Source organism: Lagenorhynchus albirostris, chromosome 13, assembly GCF_949774975.1.
Source record: "Lagenorhynchus albirostris chromosome 13, mLagAlb1.1, whole genome shotgun sequence".
In the NCBI taxonomy this organism is placed as follows: domain Eukaryota; kingdom Metazoa; phylum Chordata; class Mammalia; order Artiodactyla; family Delphinidae; genus Lagenorhynchus; species Lagenorhynchus albirostris.
Window position 1 is genome coordinate 5,416,622 of NC_083107.1, and position 7,484 is coordinate 5,424,105.

General features: G+C 40.0%; 1 pseudogene; it reads left to right on the plus strand.

The window, feature by feature from the left end:
- The first annotated feature begins 5,748 nt into the window (after window positions 1-5,748).
- Window positions 5,749-6,807, plus strand: LOC132531337 (geranylgeranyl transferase type-2 subunit beta-like; annotated as a pseudogene).
- The last annotated feature ends 677 nt before the right edge of the window (window positions 6,808-7,484 follow it).

Consider the following 7,484-nt stretch of genomic DNA (forward strand, 5'->3'; position numbering starts at 1 on the left):
GAACCATCCTGGCAACTGTGCCCTGGAACATCTGTGCTGACAGTCTCAGTGGCTCCCAGGTGTTTGCTAGAGTGTTTTATTCCTTCACAGCCACCAGCCGCATGTCTCAGCTCCCCTCGGTTATAGGGAGAGGAAGGGGTGACCTTCATGCAAGCTTTCCTTAAACCACGGTGAGAACAAATTAAAAAGGAGACAATAAGCATCTTTACTGAGGGACATTCTAGAATGTTGAAATAAGGATTTAGAAGGAAATTGTTAGAGACTGTTTCACAGAGAGACGTTTGCGCAAGGGCCTGGTTCCACTCATGCTGCTGGTGTCAGGGCCCCGGTGAACTTGAGCTCTTTTCAGATGTGCAGGAGGTGGAGTGTGGGTTTCACACACATGTGACTTTTGACTCAGGTCAGAGATCAGGTTTGCTGAGGGGCTTCCAATTACCAGAAAAGTCTCTCCAAGAGCTGCTTTTATGGTACGAGGGGTGGTAACACTGAAACAGCACTGCCAAAACTCAGCCACGGCTCCCCCAGCCCACCCCTGGGTCATGCTCCTGGGGGCGGGGGAGTGTAGACCACCAGTGGCACCCAGTCCCTGCGCTCCGGTTTTGGTTAATGACACAGAGGAGTGGGTGTGTGCAGGAGGGTCGGGTTTAGTCACTGGAAACGAAAACAACAGTAAGCTTCAGCACTTGCTGTAACTACTATACATTTCTCAGTTCAGCTCTAAATCTGGAAAGTGCTGTTGGCTTTTGCAAATCCTACCACTCCTTCCCACCCCCTTTCACAAAGCCTTGGCCATCCTCCTGCCTGTTACCGTCCCCGGGACATGCTCTCTGAGGCCCTGGAATTCTTAATCTGGTTCATCTCTTTGGGTACTTATCCTTTTCTGACTTGCATTATTATTCTTTACATAACTCTCTGTGTTTCCCATCAGACTGCAAACTCCCCAACATCAGAAGATGAAATCCTTTCGTTCTACCATGGTACACAGTACAGTGCCTTGGCTGTAGCTGGCTGTGAGGTGTATGATAAATATTTCCTGAATGAATAACAAAGGAAAAACTGAAGTAAAGTATATCTTGAAACATCAAAAGCTTAAAAACTTGTGGAAGGAAGGTCTCATGTAATCATTTAAAAATAAAATTTACAAAGTGATTTGGAAAGCCGAGATAATGATTTTGGAAGGTCAGAAGTGTTCTTTTCTTTAAATATTCCTGGCTAATTTGTGACTACCTCAAGGAACGGACCATATTTTAAAATCATTTTGAATCCCCACTGGCTAGCACATTTTTGGCCTAATTTTTTCTCTTTCATTGTTTTAACGATGGAAACATCTTTACTTCTTTTGCTTATCAAAACATGGCATACGCTCAAAGTAAAATTTAAACAATATAGAAACAAAACGTAAAAAGTGAAAGGTCTAACTAGGTCCATCTCCTAAGAGGTTATTTACTGATGTTGTCCACAGTTTTAGTTTTTATGAATAACGTATTTATTCATTCTATCTGTAATCTTCTTTTATAAACCATCAAAATGTTATGGCCTCATTTGCACGGAACACACAGGTCTCTGTCATTCCATAGATTTCTTTATTAACTCTTTTACAGTTAGAAATTGAGGCAGGTTTTAATTTTTGCTATTACAAACTACGCTGCAGTAAAACCCCTGTATATACATATTTTTCAACAGAGTATTTCTCTGGTTACCTGCAAATGTGGGATTTATGGTTCCCAGGGTATGGACATTTAACATTTTGGTAGATACCGACAAATTTCCCTCCAACAAGTTTTTTTTTCCAATTTATATCCCCAACGAGAACTGAGAAAACCTGTTGGGCTTAGCTTTTAAGTCTTTCCTGGGCGTATGTGGGAAGACTTGCAGCCAACATGATATTTTTATTATTATTATTAATTAATTTATTTATTTATTCATCCAATTTTGGCTGCATTGGGTCTTCATTGCTGTGCACAGGCTTTTCTCCAGTTGCAGTGAGCGGGGGCTACTCTTCATTGCGGTGCACAGGCTTCTCATTGAGGTGACTTCTCTTGTTGCAGAGCATGGGCTGCAGGTGCACGGGCTTCAGTAGTTGTGGCACACAGGCTCAGGAGTTGTGGTGCACGGGCTTAGTTGCTCCACAGCATGTGGAATCTTCCTGGACGAGGGCTCAAACCCACGTCTCCTGCGTTGGCAGGTGGACTCTTAACCACTGCACCACCAGGGAAACCCCAATATGATTTTAAAATGATACTTTAGAGAGACTGGGATTGACATATATACACTAATATGCATAAAATAGATAGCTAATAAGTACCTGCTGTATTAAAAAAAACTAAATAAAATAATATTTTAAAAAATTGTTACTTTAGGTGCACAAAATACTCTACATTTTTCAAGGTATTTTTACATGGAATATGTATTCTCCTTTGACCTTCACAGGAGTCCATGATATAAGTAGGGAAGACCCGATTCCCTTCTGATTCCTGTTTTAGAATCTCAGCCAAAAAGAATGGCCCTGGGTTCACTGCAAGGCAGTGGCCTCCCTGAGGCAGAGCCCTGGAAATGATCCTGTTTCTCTTCCCACAAGCTGGAAGGACCAGCCTTGAGAGGCTAGGAGGGCATGGCCTGGAGGTGAGGAGACTCCAAGGCTTCTGCAAGTCTTGAGTTTATGCCAAAGTGTAAAGAATGCCCTGATTGTGGTGTTCAGTTTCTTAGCTGAAATAAATCCTCCTTTCTGACTGAGCCTAGTGGAGGGAGGAGGAGACAGGTGGCCTGGCTCTGGGAGTGGGGTGGGTGGGGGGGGTGGAGCTCTCCCTCTATGTCATTCTCAGAAGCTCTCAATTTAGAGGCTGGGGAGAGAGCTGACCCAGGGAATTCTCACTGCTTTCTGCTTCCCTTAGTTAAGGTTTTTAATATTTTTTGGAAGTGTAGTCCACTGATCCTTGGCAAAGAAAGAAAATAGCATCAATCAGTGCTATTGTTAAACAGAAATTTTCACGGGCTATTGGGGGAGGGAGGGCTTCGATAGTCCCAGGCTACCTCACTTCTACATAGTAGCTTAGGCAGGAAAGTTTCTTTATATTGAAGTTGGAATGGAAAGTTCCAGATCCCAACATAGGACAGTGGACAAGGGAAGGTGGCAATCTTGGGAAAGGGCAATTCCTAGCTGCATGGTCTAGACCTACACTGTTCAATAGTGTAGCCTCTGGCACCTGTGCCTACTGAGTATGTAAAATGTGCCCAGTATGAGTCAAGGACTGAATTTTTAATTTGATTTAATTTTAGTATTTAAATTTAAAAACTGACAATTCAGTTACTAGAAAACTTTGAAGTAATTTTTAAACAACTTGGGCATGTGAAAATACTGTTCAATGGTAAATTTTATGAAATCTAAAAACCAGTCAAGTGTTTCTGATGAAAATTTAGCATCTGAACTGAGGTAGGCTTTAAGCATGAAATACACACTTGCTTTCTAAGGCTTAGTATGAAAAAGAGAACATAAAATGTCTCCATGATTTTTTATATGGATTATATGTTGAAGTGATTATATGTTGGAAATAGTGAATTAAATAAAATGTAATATTAAAATTAATTTTACCTGTTTTGTGTTTTTACATTTTTTTTAACATGGCTGCTAGAAAATAGGAAATTTCTTGGGCATTCACCCATTTGTTAATGCATCCAGAATGTATTTAGGGGCTTCCCTGGTAGCACAGTGGTTGAGAGTCCGCCTGTTGATGCAGGGGACACAGGTTTCTGCCCCGGTCCGGGAAGATCCCACATGCTGTGGAGCGGCTGGGCCCATGAGCCATGGCTGCTGAGCCTGTGCGTCCGGAGCCTGTGCTCCGCCACGGGAGAGGCCACAGCAGTGAGAGGCCCACGTACCACAAAAAAAAAAAAAAAAAAACAGAAAGTATTTAGTAAGACAATGTTGTCCACTCTCACCACTATTATTCAACATAGTTTTGGAAGTTTTAGCCACAGCAATCAGAGAAGAAAAAGAAATAAAAGGAATCCAAATTGGAAAAGAAGAAATAAAGCTGTCACTGTTTGCAGATGACATGATACTATACATAGGGAATCCTAAAGATGCTACCAGAAAACTACTATAGCTAATCAATGAGTTTGGTAAAGTAGCAGGATACAAAATTAATGCTGAGAAATCCCTTGCATTCCTATACACTAATGATGAAAAATCTGAAAGAGAAATTAAGGAAACACTCCCATTTACCATTGCAACAAAAAGAATAAAATACCTAGGAATAAACCTACCTAAGGAGACAAAAGACCTGTATGCAGAAAACTATAAGATACTGATGAAAGAAATCAAAGATGACACAAACATATGGAGAGATATACCATGTTCTTGGATTGGAAGAATCAACATTGTGAAAATGACTCTACTACCCAAAGCAATCTACAGATTCAATGTAATCCCTATCAAACTACCAATGGCATTTTTTACACAGCTAGAACAAAAAATTTCACAATTTGTATGGAAACACAAAAGACCCCACATAGACAAAGCAATCTTGAGAAAGAAAAACAGAGCTGGAGGAATCGGGCTCCCTGACTTCAGACTATACTACAAAGCTACAGTAATCAAGACAGTATGGTACTGGCACAAAAACAGAAATATAGATCAATGGAACAGGATAGAAAGCCCAGAGATAAACCCACGCACATATGGTCACCTTATTTTTGATAAGGGAGGCAAGAATATACAATGGAGAAAAGACAGCCTCTTCAATGAGTGGTGCTGGGAAAACTGGACAGCTACATGTAAAAGAATGAAATTAGAACACTCCCTAACACCATACACAAAAATAAACTCAAAATGGATTAAAGACATACATGTAAGTCCAGACACTATAAAACTCTTAGAGGAAACCATAGGCAGGACACTCTATGACATAAATCACAGCAAGGTCCTTTTTGACCCACCTCCTAGAGAAATGGAAATAAAAACAAAAATAAACAAATGGGACTTAATGAAACTTCAAAGCTTTTGCACAGCAAAGGAAACCATAAACGAGACGAAAAGACAACCCTCAGAATAGGAGAAAATATTTACAAATGAAGCAACTGACAAAGGATTAACCTCCAAAATTTACAAGCAACTCATGCAGCTCAATCTCAAAAAAAAAAACAACCCAATCCAAAAATGGGCAGAAGACCTAAATAGACATTTCTCCAAAGAAGATATACAGATTGCCAACAAACACATGAAAGGATGCTCAACATCACTAATCATTAGAGAAATGAAAATCAAAACTACAATGAGGTAACACCTCACACCAGTCAGAATGGTCACCATCAAAAAATCTACAAACAATAAATGCTGGAAAGGGTGTGGAGGAAAGGGAGCTCTCTTGCACGGTTGGTGGGAATGTAAATTGATACAGCCACTATGGAGAACAGTATGGAGGTTCCTTAAAAAACTAAAAATAGAACTAGCATACGACCCGGCAATTCCACTACCTGTCATATACCCTGAGAAAACCATAATTCAAAAAAGTCATGTACCACAATGTTCATTGCAGCTCTATTTACAATAGCCAGGACATGGAACCAACCTAAGTGTCCATCAACAGATGAATGGATAAAGAAGATGTGGCACATATATACAATGGAATATTACTCAGCCATAAAAAGAAATGAAGTTGAATTATTTGTAGTGAGGTGGATGGACCTAGAGACTGTCATACAGAATGAAGTAAATCAGAAAGAGAAAAATAGCTCTTTTCACTCTCAGACATGGGCACACCACAGAAGGATCTTATTATCAAGTCAGATGCACCCGACACCCTATTAGTGCAGAAGCATCCAGATTATATAGCATCCTATGGCTCAAAGAAAGATGATTACGAATACTGTATATCTGAATATTTGAGAATGAGTGGCATCTATTGGGGTCTGATTGTAATGGATCTCATGGGACAGCTACATCGCATGAATAGAAAAGAAATTCTGACATTTATTCAGTCTTGTCAACACGAGTGTGGTGGTATAAGTGTTAGTATTGGACATGATCCTCATCTTTTGAACACTCTTAGTGCTGTCCAGATTCTTACTCTCTATGATAGTATTAATGTTATTGATGTAAATAAAGTTGTAGAATATATTCAGAGTCTACAGAAAGAAGATGCTTCTTTTGCTGGAGTTTTTGGGGAGAAATTGATACAAGATTCTCTTTTTGTGCGGTGGCAACTTTGGCTCTATTGGGGAAGCTGGATGCTATTAATGTGGAAAAGGCAATCGAATTTGTTTTATCATGTATGAACTTTGATGGTGGACTTGGTTGCAGGTCAGGTTCTGAATCCCATGCTGGGCAGCTCTATTGTTGCACAGGATTCCTGGCTATTACTAGTCAGTTGCATGGAGTAAATTCTGATTTACTTGGTTGGTGGCTTTGTGAACGACAGCTTCCATTAGGTGGACTCAATGGAAGGCCAGAGAAGTTACCAGATGTGTGCTATTCTTGGTGGGTGTTGGCTTCCCTAAAGATAATTGGAAGGCTTCATTGGATTGACAGAGAGAAACTGCGCAGTTTCATTTCAGCATGTCAAGATGAAGAAACGGGAGGATTTGCGGACAGGCCAGGAGATATGGTAGTTCCTTTTCATACTCTATTTGGAATTGCTGGATTGTCACTTTTGGGAGAAGAACAGATTAAACCTGTTAGCCCTGTTTTTTGCATGCCTGAAGAAATACTTCGGAGAGTGAACGTTCAGCCTGAACTAGCGAGCTAGATTAGATCCCTTGATGCAAGAGTTGCTTAGTGTAGTTTTACTGTTTTAACATTTCAGTATTTGAAGTGCTTAACAAACTTTATAACTGCCATGTTAATATTTTGTACACGAATTATGTTGATTTTAATAAATTATATAATTATACATATTGTGAATTAAAGACCTTTATTGTATCTTCAGCTTTCTGTTTTCTTCTGGAATGCTGTTACTCTGAGTAATATTTTGTTTATACTTCAGTGTATTTGTTATCTTGTTTGTCCCCATAACAGCAAACTGAGTTGAACTCTATTTAGCCGATGAAGTCTTGTGTTCTGATTTTCCCATGTACTCCCTTGATATGTTATATATAACTATAGTTAATATAAATTGGGTTTTGTCAGTGAGAATGTTAACTGATAAAGAATTGATCAACCCCATAGGAATTAAAAGATTGAAAAAAAAAAGGAAAGAGAAAAATAAATACCATATGCCAACACATAAATACGGAATCTAAAAAAAATGGTTCTGAAGAACCTAGGGGCAGGACAGGAATAAAGACGCAGACGTAGAGAACGGACTTGAGGACATGGGGAGGGGGGAAGGGTAAGCTGGGACGAAGTGAGAGAGTGGCATGGACATATATACACCACCAAATATAAAATAGGTAGCTAGTGGGAAGCAGCCACATAGCACAGGGAGATCAGCTCGGTGCTTTGTGACCACCTAGAGGAGAGGGATAGGGAGGGTGGGAGGGAGACGCAA